General features: G+C 42.6%; 1 protein-coding gene across 1 annotated transcript in view; it reads right to left on the minus strand.

Moving 5' to 3' along the window:
• LOC126282552 (crossover junction endonuclease EME1) overlaps positions 1-20024 on the minus strand; it is a 203966-nt gene extending 183942 nt beyond the window's left edge. Inside the window, exon 1 of the mRNA XM_049982205.1 lies at positions 19937-20024. The gene's annotated coding sequence lies outside the window, so the exon portion shown is untranslated. The remainder of the gene's footprint in view (positions 1-19936) is intronic.
• Between the last annotated feature and the right edge of the window lie 420 nt (positions 20025-20444).

Consider the following 20444-nt stretch of genomic DNA (forward strand, 5'->3'; position numbering starts at 1 on the left):
GAGGGTTGAAGCCTCTCCCCAATGTTATTCAATCTGTATATTGAGCAAGCAGTAAAGGAAACAAAAGTAGGTATTAAAATCCATGGAGAAGAAATAAAAGCTTTGAGGTTCGCCGATGACACTGTAATTCTGTCAGAGGCAGCAAAGGACTTGGAAGAGCAGTTGAACGGAATGGACAGTGTCTTGAAAGGAGGATATAAGATGAACACCCACAAAAGCAAAACGAGGATAATGGAATGTAATCGAATTAAGTCGGGTGATGCTGAGGGAATCAGATTAGGAAATGAGGCACTTAAAGTACTAAAGGAATTTTGCTATTTGGGAAGCAGAATAACTCATAATGGTCGATATAGAGAGGATATAAAATGTAGACTGGCAATGGCAAGGAAAGCGTTTCTGAAGAAGAGAAATTTGTTAATATCGACTATAGATTTAAGTGTCAGGAAGTCGTTTCTGAATGTATTTGTATGGAGTGTAGCCATGGATGGAAGTGAAACATGGACGATAAATAGTTTGGACAAGAAGAGAATAGACGCTTTGATATGTGGTGCTACAGAACAATGCTGAAGATTAGATGGGTAGATGGCATAACTAATGAGGAAGTATTGAATAGAATTAGGGAGAAGAGTAGTTTGTGGCACAACTTGACTAGAAGATGGGATCGGTTGGTAGAACATGTTCTGAGGCATCAAGGGATCACCATTTTAGTATTGGAGGGCAGCGTGGAGGTCAAAAATCGTAGAGGGAGACCAAGAGATGAATACACTAAGCAGATTCAGAAGGATGTAGGTTGCAGTAGGTACTGGGAGATGAAGAAGCTTGCACAGGACAGAATAGCACGGAGAGCTGCATCAAACCAGTCTCAGGACTGAAGACCACAACAACAACAACAACTATGCTGCCTGCACACCCGTCCACAAAGCGCAAGAGTTACCCGTGCAGGATTTGGTGCACGATCTGATCTCCCGATTAAGTCCTATAAATCTTCGATGAGATTCATGTCGGGCGATCTGGGTAGCGAAATAACTAATTGGTCGAGAATGTTCCTCAATCCAGTCGCGAACAATTGTGGTCCAGTAACATGGTGCATTGTCACCCGTAAAAATTCCATCGTTATTTGAGAACATGGAGGCCAGAATGGCTGCAAATGGTCTCCAAGTAGCCGGAGCGTAACCATTTCCAGTCAATGACCATTTAAGTTGGATCAGAGGACTCAGTCCATTCTGTGTGAACACAGCCCACACGATTACTGAGTCACGACCAGCTTGCACAGTGCCTTGTTGACAACTTTGGCCCATGGCCTCGTGGGGTCTTCGCCACATTCGAACCCTGCCATCAGCTCTTAACAACAGGAATCTGGGCTCATCTGACCACGGTTTTCCGGTTCTCTGAGGTCCAACCGATGTGGTCCAGTAGGGGCACCTCAAGTGATGTCATGCTAGCGTCGGTCGCCTGCTGCCACAGCTCATTAACGCCACATTTCTCCGCACTTTGCTAACGGATGCGTTCGTCGTGCGTCCCTCATAGATTGCTGCACTTATCTCAAGTAGTGCTGTTTGTCTGTTAGCACCGACAGTTCTGTGCATACGCCGCTGCTGTCTGTCGTCGAGTGAAATCAGTCGGCCACTGTGTTGTCTGTGGTGATATTCCATACTCTCCCCACACTGTTGATACTGTGGATCAGGAAATACTGAAATCCCTAACGATTTCCGAAATGGAATGTCCAATTCGTCTAGCTCCAACTACCATTCCATGTTCAATGGTGTTAATTTCCGTCGTACGGCCATAACCCAACCGGAAACCTTTTTTCATGTACCTCATGACCACAAATGACAGCTCTACCAATGTACTGCCCTTTTATCCCTTGTGTACGCGATAATACAGCCATCTGTTTACGTGGATATCGCTACCCTATAACTTCTTTCAGCCGGCCGTAGTGGCCTTGCGGTTCTAGGCGCTACAGTTTGGAACCGAGCGACCGCTACGGTCGCAGGTTCGAATCCTGCCTCGGGCGTGGATGTGTGTGATGTCCTTAGGTTAGTTTGGTTTAATTAGTTCTAAACCTCAGAAGTTAAGTCGCATAGTGCTCAGAGCCATTTTGAACTTTTTTCAGCCCAATGTATGTGATTATCCGGCCGGCCGGTGTGGCCGCGAGGTTAGAGGCGCTTCAGTTTGGAACTGCGTGACCGCTACGGTCGCAGGTTCGAATCCTGCCTCGGGCATGGATGTGTGTGATTCCTTAGGTTAGTTAGGTTTAAGTAGTTCTAAGTTCTAGGGGACTGATGACCTGCCATGTTGAGTCCCATAGTGCTCAGAGCCATTTTATGTGGTTATCCGTTTGTGTGTATAAAGAACATTAGTGGACCTTTCTTGGGTAACATCCGATGATATTTTGGTGCTACGTGGTCTAATGGGTTCTATTAGTCGAAAACTCTGATTATCCCGCTCATTCTTTGAATCGCGGTGTTTCGCCATTTCGTCATTTTAATGTTTCTGTGATTCCTTCTTTATACCTAATCGCAATTTTACAATGGAATTTTTTAATAAATGATAAGTAAAACAGAAAAAATGAAGAAAGAAAGAAAGACTATTAAACTGTAACTCCACATCACTAGCCGGAAACATAAAGTCAGGTGTAAACTTTGTAGTAAATTTGAATAAACGCCTGAAGTGTCCCGTCATGCAATTCGAAGCGGACGTAGTTATTTGCTAAGTTTATCTTTACTCAAAGGACTACCGATTTCTTTACAAGAAATCATTTGGAACATTCTTCAAAGTCAGTAATATTACAGTTTAAATTTTAGCAGTGTTTACTTTTTATAAACTAAGGGAGTTTTCCGCCAGTTCGTAGATTTACCAGCAAATTATAAGTGTATACTCTACCCATGTAAAAATTTTATCGTAGTAGATGTCAATGGAATCCACGAGTATACGAAACTAGATGGCGTCCTGTGGATCCATAAAATAATGTAAAAGAGCACATAAAAAGAACAGCTATCAGCTATTCCTCTTTCCTTCTTTGTCGGTCGACACCTTAGACAGACCGACCGCAAGTTCCTAGGACAGCTGGAAGAGCTGAAAATCCCGTCAGACTTTCAGAGTTCAGAAACCGCAACAAGTACCAAGTTCCCGGGAACACTGGGATTAGCTCTTCGTATAGAACTCCATATGAACTCGCCAGATTAGTATTTCCATAGGTGATTGATGACTTTGGGTCGAAAAATGTGAAAGGAACATTGTTTGAACTGAACATTTTGACAGCAAATTTTAGTACTTTAACCAAGTTGTTTCCGGTTCCCGTCAGATCACCGAAGTTAGGCGCTGTCGGGCCGGGCTAGCACTTGGATGGGTGACCATCCGGTCTCCCAAGCGCTGTTGGCAAGCGGGGTGCACTCAGCCCTTGTGAGACAAAATGAGGAGCTACTTGATTGAGAAGTAGCGACTCTGGTCTCGTAAACTGACGTACGGCCGGGAGAGCGGTGTGCTGACCACATGCCCCTCCATATACGCATCCAGTGAAGCCTGTGGGCTGAAGATGACACGGCGGCCGGTCGGTACCGTTGGGCCTTCCAAGGCGTGTTCGGGCGGAGTAAACCAAGTTGTTTATATATCTATAGCACGATATTTTGTGCTGCTATAAATAAAATTTTTGTTTAATATCCGCAACCTTATTATGGAAAAGATTCTTAAGTAAGCAATTGGTATTGTGTAGTACATGACAAGGAGAGAAGCACCGATGACCGTGTAGATTGTTAATCAAGAACAGTCTCGAAGTAGTTTTCTCAGGCTAAAGAATTTGCACAGTAATACTTGAATTCATATCTTTTCTCGGATCGTACTAACAAAGATGATGATATCGAAGAACTCTCACAATACTGTCATCACGAAACCTCGGTAAGATAACGTATATCAGACGGTTGTAAGAGGAAAATTTCGGTTGTATGGATGGTTCTCGTCGATTTTACCAAAACGGCCATGTAATGCTATGCGATGAACTGTGAAGCATTTGTTTTTACTGTGGTTCTTCTAGACGCTGGTCGAAATTGGCACCGTACAACAAAATAACACCGCTACTACACTGTTATTAAATACTATCTAATGTGCTGCCAGTTGACTGAAATATTGTTAGCGGCGCTGAACCAACGTCATAGGACAATTAACAGGTCACTGCGCTTCAGACAACAAGAAGTGTTTCACAAGCTGAGTCAACGGCCCAGTAACGTCTTCACTGCATAACTGCACAGTTTCGTCAATAGTAACACTGCTCAATTATTTGTCGAAGTGAATGAAACCTACCTCCATTACAAATTAGTTGTTCCCAATTAGAATTCCTTCTTACGAGTTTTAGTTCATTACTACATTGTGACTTAAATGATTCATTGTTTTTTGACGTCTTACACTTTTAAATGTATTATCTACTCCCACTTGTACTAACAAGCAATGAAAAGAGCATATTTTAAAGTTTTGTTTGTATCCTGGCAGGGAAACAGCAGCTCATAAAACGGCGGTTTATCATTTGCCTGTTACAAATATAAGAAGACTGATCCAGTTGCTACCGTGCTGGTTGCATTCTGAAGACAGTACACTGGTATCGACTGTTCAAGGACACAGGTTGCCTCTGTAAACGAAAATTCTCAGGACAACCAGACGATGCAGTTGAAACGGTGGAAAGAGTCCGAGAGATGTTCCCTCGCAGTTTGAAGAAATCTAACAAGTCTTGCAAATCGCGAACTGGGAATTCCTCCGCCAAATGAATGAAATATTCTGCGCAACCGATTATTTCACAAACAATACCGCATACAAGTGCTGCAACTTTGACGGCCAAGTGGCCACACCATCAGACGCGAATCTCGTGAACTTTTCCAGGAAGCAATGGAAGATGACAGATTTATCCCCTCCTCTGATACTCGTGTTCAATGACACGGCAACGTTCCTCGCAAACACTCTAGACGTACTTTAAGGTCTCAGGAAGATTACATCATGATAACACACGTTTCGAAACTGGTCTGTAAATTGCAACACATATACAGGATCAAGTGTTGGCCGTGATAAGAATTTGTTTCTTATAAACCAGTACACTATTTATTTTGTCGCGAATCGGTTTCAACCTGCTATGGGGTTATCTTCAGAGCAATTTACACCATTTGGTCTGTCGCTGGAGTCGTCACCCTGCCTGCACAGGCACGGCTACGACTCCAGCGAGCGATAATGCCACTGTGACTGTCATTTTGAATAATTGATTATAAGTAAACCAATCGCTGTTTTCTCCACGCAACTATGTTATCTAGGTTTATACTGGTTTATAAGAAGCAGGCAGGGTGACGACTCAAGCGAGCGACCAAATGGTGTAAATTGCCCTGAAGATGACCCCATCGCGGGTTGAAACCGGTTGGAGACAAAATAAATAATGCGATTGTGACTGTCATTTTCAATAATTCAGTATAGACCTGTATAAAGGTAGAAAATTAATCAATGGTAGCTAGATGCATCTAAAAAACCACTAATTGTGGAGAGTTTCAAATGGAGGCTTAGGCAACGACTGCCTGAAACAGGGGGAAGAAATGCAATCGAAGATGAATGGGCCGCTTTGAGGAATATTGAAGGCAGCGGGAAAACAGACAGGCAAAGAGACAAAGCCCTGTAGAAATATTAGATGCTGAATTTAAGGGAAGAAACGGGAAAATGTAAACATGCAGTAAGTGACCAGTCAAAAGGGAATGCATTCGACTAAAAATGAAACTAGCAGAAAGTGTTACCTTTGGAGAAAAGAGAAGCAAATAAATTAACAAACGACGGAGTTGATCCACCGTGGTACACAAAACAGGTCAGAACACTGTTGCAGAAATAACGGAAAAAGCATGCCAAATTTAAACGAACGCAAAAGCCCAAAGACTGAGGATCTTTTACAGAAGCTCGAAATTTAGCACGGACTTCAAAGCGAGAAGTTTATAAAAGATTCCACAACGAAACCTTGTGTCGAAACCTAGCAGGAAATCAAAAGAGCTTCTGGTGGTATGTAAAGTATGCTAGCAGCAAGACACAGTCAATTTCTTCTCTCCGCGATAACAATGGAAATACTATCAACGACAGTGCTACCAAAGCAGAGCTACGAAACAGAGCCGTCCGAAATTCCTTCACCAAAGAAGACGAAGTAAATATTCCATAATTCGAGTCAACAACAACTGCCAACAAGAATGACTTAGGAGTAGATATAATCATACCTAACTTTTGGTTCAATAATCATAAAAGAAGGTTGTATACGTGGAAGAAACCTGGAGATACTAGAAGGTTTCAGATAGATTATATAATGGTAAGACAGAGATTTAGGAACCTGCTTTTAAACGGTAAGACATTTCCAGGGGCAGATGTGAACTCTGACCACAATCTATTGGTTATGAACTGTAGATTAAAACTGAAGAAACTGCAAAAAGGTGGGAATTTAAGGAGATGGGACTTGGATAAACTGAAAGAACAAGAGGTTGTACAGAATTTCAGGGAGAGCATAAGGGAGCCATTGACAGAAATGGGGGAAAGAAGTACAGTAGAAGAAGAATGGGTAGCTTTGAGGGATGAAGTAGTGAAAGTAGCAGAAGATCAAGTAGATAAAAACACGAGGGCTAGTACAAATTCTTGGGTAACAGAAGAGAGATTAAATTTAACTGATGAAAGGAGAAAATATAAAAATGCAGTAAATGAAGCAGGCAAAAAGGAATACAAACGTCTCAAAAATGAGATCGACAGGAAGTGCAAAATGGCTAAGCAGGGATGGCTAGAGGACAAATTTAAGGATGTAGAGGCTTATCTCACTAGGGGGAAGATAGATAATGCTTACAGGAAAATTAAAGAGACCTTTTCAGAGAGGAGAATCACTTGTATGAATATCAACAGCTCAGATTGAAACCCAGTTTTAACCAAAGAAGGGAACGCAGAAAGATGGAAGGAGTATATAGAGGGTCTATACAATGGCGATGTACATGAGGACATTATTATGGAAATGGAAGAGGATGTAGAGGAAGATGAAATGGGAGATACGATACTGCGTTAAGAGTTTGACAGAGCACTGAAAGACCTGAGTCGAAACAAGGCCCCAGGAGTAGGCAACATTCCATTAGAACTACTGACGTCCTTGGGAGAGCCACTCCTGACAAAACTCTAGCATCTGGTGAGCAAGATGTATGAGACAGGCGAAATACCCTCAGACTTCAAGAAGAATATAATAATTCCAATCCCAAAGAAAGCAGGTGTTGACAGATGTGAAAATTACCGAACTATCAGTTTAATAAGTAACAGCTGCAAAATACTAACACGAATTCTTTACAGACGAATGGAAAAATTGGTAGAAGCCGACCTCGGGGAAGATCAGTTTGGATTCCGTAGAAATATTGACACACGTGAGGCAATAATGACCTTACGACTTATCTTAGAAGAAAGATTAAGGAAAGGCAAACCTACAATTCTAGCATTTGTAGACTTAGAGAAAGCTTTTGACAATGTTGACTGGAATCCTTTCTTTCAAATTCTGAAGGTGGCAGGGGTAAAATACAGGGAGCGAAAGGCTATTTACAATTTGTACAGAAAGCAGATGGCAGTTATAAGAGTCAAGGGACATGAAAGGGAAGCAGTGGTTGGGAAGAGAGTGAGACAGGGTTGTAGCCTATCCCCGATGTTATTCAATCTGTATATTGAGCAAGTAGTAAAGGAAACAGAAGAAAAATTCGGAGTAGGTATTAAAATCCATGGAGAGGAAACAAAAACTTTGAGGTTCTCCGATGACATCGTAATTCTGTCAGAGGCATCAAAGGACTTGGAAGAGCAGTTGAACGGAATGGACAGTGTCTTGAAAGGAGGACATAAGATGAACATCAACAAAAGCAAAACGAGGATAATGGAATGTAGTCGAATTAAGTCAGGTGATGCTGAGGGAATTAGATTAGGAAATGAGACACTTAAAGCAGTAAAGGAGTTTTGCTATTTGGGGAGCAAAATAACTGATGATGGCCGAAGTAGAGAAGAGCGTTTCTGAATAAGAGAAATTTGTTAACATCGACTATAGATTTAAGTGTCAGGAAGTCGTTCCAGAAATATTTATATGGAGTGTAGCCATGTATGGAAGTGAAACATGAACGATGAATAGTTTGGACAAGAAGAGAATAGAAGCTTTTGAAAAGTGGTGCTACAGAAGAATGCTGAAGATTAGATGGGTAGATCACATAAGTAATTAGGAGGTATTGAATAGAATTTGGGAGAGGAGGAGTTTGTGGCACTACTTGACAAGAAGAAGGGACCGGTTGTTAGGACCTGTTCTGAAGCATCAAGGGATCACAAATTTAGCATTGGAGGGCAGCGTGCAGGGTAAAAATCATAGAGGGAGACCAAGAGATGAATACACTAAACAGATACAGAAGGATGTAGGTTGTAGTAAGTACTGGGAGATGAAGAAGCTTGCACAGGATAGAGTAGCACATAGAGCTGCATCAAACCAGTCTCTGGGCTGAAGACCACAACAACAACATACTCAGAGTGGTGAAACAACATAAAGCACGTAATAAAAGCAAGTCTTCCGGTCCAGAATGTATACCAATTAGGTTCCTTTCAGAGTATGCTCCATACTTAACAACCATATACAACCGCTCGCCCGAGGAAAGATCCGGACCAAAAGACTCAAAAACTGCACTGGCCTTACCAATATTCAATGAAGGTAGTAGGAGTAATCCACTATATTACAGGCCCACATCATTAACGTCGATATGCAACAGGATTTTGGAACATATATTGTGTTCGAACATTATGAATTACTTCGAAAAGAACGGTTTAGTGACACACAGTCAAGACGTATTTAGAAAACGTTTTTCTTGTAAAACACAATCAGCTCTTTACACACAGGAAGTGTTGAGTGCTATTGACAACGGATTTCAAATTGATTCCGTATTTCTAGATTTCCAGAAAGCATTTGACACTGTCCCTCACAAGCGGCTTGTACTCAAATTACGTGCTTATGGAATATCGTCTCTCTTATGCTACTGTATTCGTGATTTCCCGTCACAGTTCGTAGTTATTGAAGAAAAGTCATTGCGTAAATTAGAAGTGATTTCTGGCGTTCCCAAAGGTAGTGTTGTAGGCTCTCTGCTGTTTCTTATGTATATAAACGATTTAAACGAGTCAGGAGACAACCTGAGCAGCCGTCTTGAGTTGTTTGCAGATGATGCTGTCGTTTATCGTCTAGTTACGTCATCAGAAGATCAAAACAAATTGTAAAACGATTTAGAAAAGATGTGTATATGGTGCGGAAATTGGCAATTGACCTTAAATAATGAAAAGTGTAAAGTCGTCCACACGAGCACTAAAAGAAATCCATTAAACTACGGTTACACGATAATTCAATCAAATCTAAAGTTCGTAAATTCAACTAAATACCCAGGAATTACAATTGTGAACAACTTATATAAGAAACAACGCATTGAAAATGTTTTGAGAAAGGTCAACCAAAGACTGCGTTATATTGACAGAACACTTAGAAGATACAATGATCTCCTAAAGAGACTGCCTACACTACGCTTGTGCGACCACTTTCGCAGTACTGCTAAGCAGTGTGGGATCCTTAGCAGATAGGATTATGGAAGTATTCGTACATAGAGAAAGTTCAAAGAAGGGGAGCATGTTTTGTGCTATCGTGAAATAGGGGAGAGAGTGTCACGGGATTGATACGGGATTTGGAGTGGACGTAACTAAAACAAGGCGTTTCTCCTGGCGGCGGGATCTTCTCACGAAATTCCAGTCACCAACTTTTTCCTCAGAATGCGAAAATATTTTGTTGGCGCCGAAGTACACACTGAGAAACGGTCATCATAATAAAATAAGGGAAATCAGATGTCGTATGGAAAGAAATACGCGTTCGTTTCTTCCGCCCGCTGTTCGGAATTGGGATAATAGAGAATTATTGGTTCGATGAACCCTTTTGCCAGCCACTTACATGTGACTTTGAGACTATTCATGGAGATACAGATACAGATGAAAATGTGGCCACTGTAATTGCACTAGCTGAAGTTAGAGTATTTTTGCAGTGTGATATTGAATTATTGGTCTTAACAGTCATTACTTGTATCTTCAGTTTAATATAACCTGCACAGATCTTATTTGTTTGCGTAGTCCTATACTACATACGTTATTGTGTTACACGGTGTAGATCACTTATTCAGAAAAGACATTTTAAATGTAACCACACAAGCCAAAGCTAGTGAATAATTTTCACTTGAGCAGAATTTAGTGAGTTTTCCTTGAGAGAGAAATTAATTAACCCAATTTTACGGTACGTTGATAATTTTTACTGTGGACCGTCTAACTACAACAGTATGATACACAATTAGGCGGACCAAATGTAAAAGTTAACATACCGTAATATTACACGCGATTGAGGACGGCAGGCGTACAAAAGTTGAAGGTAATTTATCTAAATACTAATCAGAAGCTAATTATTACGCGCTACCTTTGCCCATAATTCAAGAAAGCGCAGAGATATTGTATAAAGCCGGATCACATTTCTCTCTGACGCTAGTGAAATATTTAATGCAATCCACAAAAGAAAGATTTCTTAATCTTCTAGTTCTGAAATAAATTAAAATAATACTAAAGGTCGGTTGAGCAAACCAGTTCTAAGCAAAGAAGAAAAGTGGAACAATTAAATAGAAGAGTTGTACAAAGGAAACGCAGAAATTATTTTGAAAAGGAAGTAAATGAAGATAAGTTGGGGGTGTGAAGAATTTGACACAGCACTGAAAGACCTAAGTTGAAACAAGGCAGCTGGGGAACCACATTCCCCCAGGACTATTGACATCTTTAGCAGAACATTCAATAAAAAACTATGCACCTGGTACGCAGTGTATATGAGACAGGCGAAATAGCAGCAGACTACGAGAATGTTAACTATCAGTTTGATAAATAAAGGATGCAAAGTACTAACATGCGTTGCTTACAAAGGAATGGTAATATTGATAGAAGTTGATCTCGAGGTTCGGAGAAATGTAAGAACACGTTACGCAGTACCGAAGCTTATGAGCCGGCCGGAGTGGCCGAGCGGTTTTGGGCGCTACAGAATGGTTCAAGTGGCTCTGAGCACTATGGGACTTAACATCTGTGGTCATCAGTCCCCTAAACTTAGAACTACTTAAACCTAACTAACCTAAGGACATCACACACATCCATGCCCGAGGCAGGATTCGAACATGCGACCGTAGCGGTCACGCGGTTCCAGACTGAAGCGCCTAGAACCCCACGGCCACACCGGCCGGCTCTAGGTGCTACAGTCTGGAACCGCGCGACCGCTATGGTCGCAGGTTAGAATCCTGCCTCGGGCATGCATGTGTGTGATGTCCTTAGGTTAGTTAGGTTTAAGTAGTTCTAAGTTCTAGGGGGCTGATGACCGCAGCAGTTAAGTCTCATAGTACTCAGAGCCACTTGAACCAGTTTTTGAACCTTTGACCTATCTTATAAAACAGTATGAAGGAGGCACATCCACATATTTATAGAATTTGTAGATTTGGAAAAACGTTTTGATCAAGTGGACTGGGGTGCTCTTTGAAATCTTTAAGATAGCAGGGATAAAATATGAGGAGAAAAACGTTACCTACAACTACACTCCTGGAAATTGAAATAACACCGTGAATTCATTGTCCCAGAAAGGGGAAACTTTATTGACACATTCCTGGGGTCAGATACATCACATGATCACACTGACAGAACCACGGGCACATAGACACAGGCAACAGAGCATGCACAATGTCGGCACTAGTACATTGTATATCCACCTTTCGCAGCAATGCAGGCTACTATTCTCCCATGGAGACGATCGTAGAGATGCTGTATGTAGTCCTGTGGAACGGCTTGCCATGCCATTTCCACCTGGCGCCTCAGTTGGACCAGCGTTCGTGCTGGACGTGCAGACCGCGTGAGACGACGCTTCATCCAGTCCCAAACATGCTCAATGGGGGACAGATCCGGAGATCTTACTGGCCAGGGTAGTTGACTTACACCTTCTAGAGCACGTTGGGTGGGACGGGATACATGCGGACGTGCATTGTCCTGTTGGAACAGCAAGTTCCCTTGCCGGTCTAGGAATGGTAGAACGATGGGTTCGATGACGGTTTGGATGTACCGTGCACTATTCAGTGTCCCCTCGACGATCACCAGAGGTGTACGGCCAGTGTAGGAGATCGCTCCCCACACCATGATGCCGGGTGTTGGCCCTGTGTGCCTCGGTCGTATGCAGTCCTGATTGTGGCGCTCACCTGCACGGCGGCAACCACGCATACGACCATCATTGGCACCAAGGCAGAAGCGACTCTCATCGCTGAAGACAACACGTCTCCATTCGTCCCTCCATTCACGCCTGTCGCGACACCACTGGAGGCGGGCTGCACGATGTTGGAGCGTGAGCGGAAGACGGCCTAACGGTGTGCGGGACCGTAGCCCAGCTTCATGGAGACGGTTGCGAATGGTCCTCGCCGATACCCCAGGAGCAACAGTGTCCCTAATTTGCTGGGAAGTGGCGGTGCGGTCCCCTACGGCACTGAGTAGGATCCTACGGTCTCGGCGTGCATCCGCGCGTCGCTGCGGTCGGGTCCCAGGTCGACGGGCACGTGCACCTTCCGCCGACCACTGGCGACAACATCGATGTACTGTGGAGACCTCACGCCCCACGTGTTGAGCAATTCGGGGGTACGTCCACCCGGCCTCCCGCATGCCCACTATACGCCCTCGCTCAAAGTCCGTCAACTGCACATACGGTTCACGTCCACGCTGTCGCGGCATGCTACCAGTGTTAAAGACTGCGATGGAGCTCCGTATGCCACGGCAAACTGGCTGACACTGACGGCGGCGGTGCACAAATGCTGCGCAGCTAGCGCCATTCGACGGCCAACACCGCGCTTCCTGGTGTGTCCGCTGTGCCGTGCGTGTGATCATTGCTTGTACAGCCCTCTCGCAGTGTCCGGAGCAAGTATGGTGGGTCTGACACACCGGTGTCAATGTGTTCTTTTTTCCATTTCCAGGAGTGTAGATCAGAAACTAGTTGTAAGAGTCGATGAACATGTAGGGGAAGCATTTGTTGAGGAGGGAGTGAGAAACGGATGTAGCCTGTGGCCGACGTAATTAAATCTGTACAAGGAGAAGTTAGTAAAGGAAATGAAGGAAAAGTTTCTATAGGGAATTAAAGTTCAGGACGAATAAATGAAAATGTGGAAGATAGCTGGCGACACTTTAATTCTGTAAGAGACGGAAAAGAACATGAAAGTTCAGGTAAAGGGAATGAACAATATGTTTCTAAGAGACTGTAAGATGAATGTAAACAACATCAAACCAAGGGTAGTGGACTGTAATCGAATTACATGAGGCGATGATGAGGGAATTAGATCAGGAAACGAGGCACTACAAGTAGTAGATGAGTTTTGGTATTTGGGCAGCAAAATAACGGACGATGGTCGAAGTAGAGACGATATAAAATTCAGATTGCCAATAGCAAGAACAACTCTTCTGAAAACAGACATATGGTGACATCGAATGTAGATTTCAATGTTACGAAATCTTTTATGGAGATATTTGTTTGAAGTGTAGCATTGTACGGAAGTGAAGTGAGGATGAACGGAAAAGAGCTTGGTCAACAAGAGCAGTGGCTTTTGAAATGTGGTGCTACATAGGAGTGCTGAAGATTAGATGGGTAGATCGTATAAGTGATGGAGAGATGCTGAATCGAAATGGGAAAAAAATAAGTTTGTGAAACAAAGTGGCTAAAAGAAGATATCGATTGATGGAACACTTCCTGAGGCATAGAGGAATAGCTAATCTGGTAATAGAAAAGGGGGAAGAGGGCAGGGTAAAATTGCGAGAGGGAAACCAAGGCTTGACTTTATAATCTACCTATATATCTACATCTACACTCGGCAAACGACTGTGAAGTGTATTGCAGGCGGTAGTAGCAATTACTTCGTCTCTTCCCCTTCTATTTACGTGTTGAGTTCGGGTCCAGCCTCTGTGGATGCTGTAATTACACTAATCTTGTCCTCACGATCCCTATGTGGTCGATTCTTAGGTGGTTGTGGTGTTTTCCTAGATTAATCATTTAAGACTGGTTCTTGAAACTTTGCAAATATGGGTTTCTCGGGATAGTCTGCGTCTGTTTTCACGAGTCTGCCAGATCAGTTTCTGTGACACTCTCCTTCGGTTCAAACAAACCTGTGACCATTCGTGCTGTCCTTCTCTGTATACGTTCAGTATCCCCTGTTACCCCTTTTTGGTACTTGCCTCCACACATTTGAGCGATACTCCAGAGTGAGTCGCGTGAGTGATTTGTAAGCAGTCTCCTTTGTAGACTGATTGTATTTCTCCAGTATTTTACCAATAAACAAAAGTCTGTTCCCTGCTTCAACCACGACTTAACTTATATGATCATTCTATTTCATACCCATACAAAGTGCTATACCCAGGTGTAGGACGATTCCAGCTGTGACTCACTGATATTATAGTCAGGAGATATTACATTATTTTTAAGTTTTGTGAAGTTGATAGTTTTAAATTTGTACACATTTAAAGCAAGTTGCCAATCTTTGAACCACTTTCATACCTTATCAAGTTCTGACTGAATATTTATGCAGTTTCTTTCAGTTAGTACTTCATTATAGATAACTGACGATGCTATTCTGCGTCCTCTCTACCAAAAAAATCCTCAAATCGGTTACAAATTTCACTTGATACTTCATATGATTAATTAGCGTAGATACGGTAGAGCAGCTGAACGGAATGGACAGTGTCTTGAAAGGAGGATATAAGATGAACATCAACAAAAGCAAAACGAGGATAATGGAATGTAGTCGAATTCAACTGGGTCATGATGCGAGAATTCGATTAGGAAATGAGACGCTTAAAGTAGTAAATGAGTTTTGCTGTTTGGGGAGCAAGAGAACTAATGACGGTCGAATTAAAGAGGAGATAAAATGTAGACTAGCAGTGGCAAGGAAAGCGTTTCTGAAGAAGAGAAATATGTTAACATCGAGTGTAGATTTAATAGTCAGGAAGTCCTTTTTGAAAGTATTTGTATGGAGTGTAGCCATATACGGAAGTGAAACGGGGACGATAAATAGTTTAGACAAGAATAGAATAGAAGCTTTCGAAATGTGGTGCTACAGAAGAATGCTGAAGATTAGATGGGTAGATCACATAACTAATGAGGAGGTACTGAATAGAATAGGAGAGAAGAGAAATTTGTGGCACAAATTAACTAGAAGAAGGGATGGGTTGGTAGGGCATATTCTGAGGCATCAAGGGATCACCAATTTGGTACTGGAAGGAAGCGTGGAAGGTAAAAATCGTAGAGGGGGACCAAGAGATGAATACACTATGCAGATTCAGAAGGATGTAGGTTCCAGTAGGTACTGGGAGATGAAGAAGCTTGCACAGGATAGAGTAGCATGGAGAGCTGCATCAAAGCTATCTCTGGACTGAAGACCACAACAACAACATGGTACTAAATAAAATGCTTTTCGGAAATCAAGAAATAATCTATCCGACTGCCTTGGTCCAAAGCCTTCAGTAAGTCATGTGAGAAAAGTATGAGTTGGATTTCGCAAGATCGATGTTGTCGGAATCCATGCTGGTTGGCATGCATTAGGGCATTCTGCTCTAGGTACCTCAATATGTTTGACCTCAGGATGCTCAGATGCTTAGGCTGAAGTGAGTGTAGGGTTTAATAGCTAACGCAGAGATGAATAGGGTTGCACAAAATAGACTAGCGCACAGACCTGCACTAAACCAGTATTCAGACTGAGGACTGCAATCAAAATTTAAAAAATAAATAAAAAAAGAAGTTGAACAAAAACATAATGTGAATAGGACGGCCACAATATCAACTTGTATGGATTACTGTTCAACATTTATTTGTATATTCTTGTAGAATACTGGGAAATCCACTGATGGTGGAGTAACATTACAAAAACGTGTTTAAGAGAGAAAAATATAATAAATTGTCTTTTGCTCGAGGCAAGCAAACACGAATAGATATAGCGAGTTTTCCTTCAAGGAAATCACCTCAAGGTGAATATTTCTGCTCCAAGACACTCCATTCACAGAAGGCGTCCCTTTTCTTCCAGTTATGCAAATGAGGCGCACAGTCGTCAAAATGACTGAAAATACAGTATTTTCATACAATTTAAAATAAGCCAAAGGCGATCGTTGAATACACATGACAATAGAGCAGCCGCATTATCGTTAAATGACATTAAAATTTGATAAATAACGTTCTTAAGAGATTATTTCGTATAATATTATTCATGAGAGGTTATAAACATTTCAGAATGTCATCTGAGAGGAGTTTATTATGATGGATCACTTAATCGACGGCGATGAAGACAAAATTGACACGTAATCGTTCGTTGAAGTGTTCGAAGAAACTCCTGACTCAAGCGGTTCTGGAAATCTATAGGAGTCACCTGATAACCAATAATTCTTACAGCCTGTCGCTCACTACCATTTACTTGTATCTTTGTACAAATGTTCACATTAGAGGGAACGGAAGACAACTAGAGAAAAGGAACATAATCTATGAACCCTGTATTGTTGTTGTATTGTGGTCGAGCGGTTCTAGGCGCTCTGGAACAGCGCGACCGCTACCATCGCAGGTTCGAATCCTGCCCCGGGCATGGACGTGTGCGATGTCCTTAGGTTTAAGCATTTCTAAGTTCTAGGAGACTGATGACCTCAGAAGTTAAGTCCCATAGTGCTCAGAGCCATTTGAACCATTTTGTTGTTGTATTGGCGATAATAATCAGCACACAGAATACAACACTATAATAAGCGCAACGATGTAAGGCTTTGACACTCAGAGAGGATTTTTTTGGGAGGAGAGCACACTGTTGCTGCCTAAATAAGCAAAATGGTGAAGGAAAAGAAGAATTTACGTATGTGAAATAATACGCGCCCGTGAAATGCATGGAGGCAGCGCACTTAACACGGAATTGCGGCTCAAGCTTTCCTTAGCATTATTCCAAAACTTTGCACATGCGTCGGTTGAAGTTTACGTCTGGCTTCTCATTACTATCGCGGAGGAAATTTTAAAGCAGAGTTCTACCGACGACCACACAAACTGAACATGTCTAGTAGTCACACTCGGGCTATTCACATCTGGAGACATTTACGCTAGTCATAGTTTAGAATTGCAATAGATGCAGTATGTCAGGTAGTTTCTGGTGCTAAATGCGAAGCACTTACAGTTATTACAATATGTATCAGAAAGATGCGTCAGTAAAATTTGAATGTGAAATATACGTATGACTTGTCACATAGGCTACTTGATAAAACAGGGATGGCAGAAACGGTCTGAAAATCTTGTAGGGATGTTAACGGTAGGTTGTAGTGAGAAATAACTCTTAGGGAAAAAAAAAATCGATTCGTTGTGCCGTTCCCGAGCTAGCTAACGTTGACGTTATCCAACCAGGCCGTTGCGAGCACTTCAGGTGTCTCGCCAATGCCGAAGTCGCCGAACAATGAGCAGTCTCGTGCGCTATCATCTACGCCGGTGGTTCCCAACAGGTGGTCCGCGGACCACCAGGGGGTCCGCAAGATGCTATTAGAATAAACAAGTATATTAAATATATTTCGTATTATAACAGATTTTTAGTTTCGGCCGCTTCCTGCGCGAGCAGAGCTTTAGCGAACGCTAACTTCTGCGTCTAGCGTCTTCCTGGAGCCAACTGACCCTAGCACATTCTAGCGCAAAACTAGAATTATATAGTTGCAAATAGTTCTGCTGTATGCCATTCGACTACTCGCGCTTTCTATTTGCAGCTTTCAACTGACAGTCAGTTTATTGTATTGTTTACACATTCAATGTTCTGTATTAAAACAGTAGTGTTTGTAAAGCGTTGTTTTTTGCGGAAACTAAAGTTCGCGTAGTTAAAAATGGACCGTTGGTTAAAAAGTGGTTCGTTAAAACGGCCTTCTCACTCTCTTGAACCAGACCCAACTGGAAAGGGTCCCATACAGACGAACAATACTCTAAGTCTGCACGAAGCAATTTCCTTTGCTGAAGAACTGCATTGCTTCAGGAGTCTATCAATAAACCACAGTCTAGAGTTCGCCTTACTCGTTATTTATGTAATCTGATCGTTCCATTTGAGATCATTTCGATTAGTCACACCCAGATACCTGACGGATGTTACCGCTTCCAAAGACTGGGCGTTTATTTTGTACTCGTACATTAATGGGGATTTTCGCCTTGTTATACGCAGTAGGTTACACGTACTAATATTGGGAGATAACTGCCAGTCAATACACTACGCATTTATTTTCTGCAAATCTTCATTGGTTTGCTCACAGCCGTGCGTGGTAGCCGCTCATTCTGGGGCGCCTTCTCATGCCTGTCGGAGGTTCGAGTCCTCCCTCGGGCATGGGTGTGTGTGTTGTCCTTAGCATAAGACGGATTGAGCAGGGTGTATTCTTAGGGACCGATGAGGTCAGCAGTTTGGTCCCATAAGACTTTACCACAAATTTCCAAATTTTCCAATTTGTTCAAAACTTTCGTGTGATACTATTTTCCTGTAGGCTACTGCATCATCGGCAAACAGTCTAATGCAGCTGTCAATACCATCAACCAGATCGTTTATGTAAATCGTAAAAAGCAGCGGACCTATTACGCTGCCCTGGGGCACACCTGATGTTACGCTTGTTTCTGTTGAAGTCTCCCCATTCAGGACGACATACTGCTCCCCGCCTGTTAAGAAACTTTCTACCCAACTGCATCCGTCATCGGATAGACCGTGAGTGCGCCCTTTTTGGAGCAAGGGACAGTGCGAAACTGAGTCGAACGCCTTTCGAAAGTCCAGGAATATGGCATCAACCTGGGAGCCAGTATCTAGAGCCTGTTGTATATCATGCACAAAGAGGGCCAGAAGTGTCTCGCATGACCGCTGTTTCCTAAAACCGTGCTGGTTTCTGCAGATGAGCTTCTCAGAGTCTAGAAAGGCCATTATGTCTGAACACGATTCTGCAACATGCCACAATATGGTTAGGTCCTGGAGGACTGGAAGAATGTATGTTCCTTTTTATTCTCAGCTGGTTTCTTTATCCAAGCACTGTATACCTGTGTTCACACAATTTACCTCCTGCGTGTTGGGTATAATGGGACAGCGACTCATTTTAGATGGTGATACAAAAAGTCAGTCAGAGTTGAAACTAAAATGGACTAGTTTTAAATATGGCTGTTAATCAGCAGCCTTTACTAGTTTACATATTAGATTATACAGCCAACCGGTTGCAAATAACTGTTTCGAACATTGACCACGGTTTCGAAACCTACTGCGGATGTCTTCATCAGAATGAAATTTTGATAAACCCTAAAATGACATTGCGAAGAAGCAATGTGCCAGAACTTAGAGCACCTATGCTCAAGTAAAAAATAAAATAAAAAGGTTCAATCTTTGCCACGTGTGCCTAACTGGGAACGACATCATTAAGTCTGATGTTGTTCCTAGCTACGCATAGTGGCAAAGGCTCGAACGTTTTAATTTGCTTTTGACTTGAGCATAGCTGCTCTAAATTCTGACCATTGCTTCTTCGCAATGTAATTTCACGGTTTATCAAAATTTCATTCCGATGAAGATACCCTTAGTAGGTATCGAAACCTAGGTCAATGTACCAAACAGTTATTTGCAACCAGTTGAAACTAGAATGGACGTTTATTTAGTGGGTCTATGGTTTGAGAAGAGGCATAGCCCGAAACCGATTACCGACTGAATAAACATACATTTTAGTTGCAACACCTTATTTTTGCATCATGGTATAATTAACAGTCAGTTAATTTGTATTTTCTATAAATACTGTGTACAGATTCCAAAAGGAGTGTACTTGTGAAAGATAGAACAAGCGACTATGTAGATTCCTTTGTGAGCAGTATTACCTTTATGAGGGAGATGCAGCACTCAAGAAAATCCTCTGCGTTGAATGTGTCAGCACGGCAGGAAGCCTTCTCTAGTCGGGACCCTTTAACTGATACCATTCACTGTTGGGTGCTACGATGCAGCCTGAAAATATTTTCTTCTTAACACTTGCACACACACGCAATAACTAAATCAACACAACGGCGGTCGCAATCGCCTATCCTGGGGCCGATGTTTCGGCCTCACTAGTTTCACATTTTGCGTGTACGGTGTTATGATCCATTGGCTCGCATCCGTTGCAGTGAATTCTTGATGTCGAAGAAAGGACCATCAGAGGTATCGGTGACGTTGCTTCGGTAGGACGCAGCTGCGGCGCGTTGCGGTGATTTCGTTCCTCCCTCGAGACGCGCGTCTGTCGCGAACGACGATGACGTAGACGGCGCGCGGCGGAGACGCGGCAGCCTTTGACAGCCGGCGAGTCACACTGAGTGGGTCGGGCCGCCTTCGCGAACCTCTTAATAGGTTGCA

Source organism: Schistocerca gregaria, chromosome 1, assembly GCF_023897955.1.
Source record: "Schistocerca gregaria isolate iqSchGreg1 chromosome 1, iqSchGreg1.2, whole genome shotgun sequence".
In the NCBI taxonomy this organism is placed as follows: domain Eukaryota; kingdom Metazoa; phylum Arthropoda; class Insecta; order Orthoptera; family Acrididae; genus Schistocerca; species Schistocerca gregaria.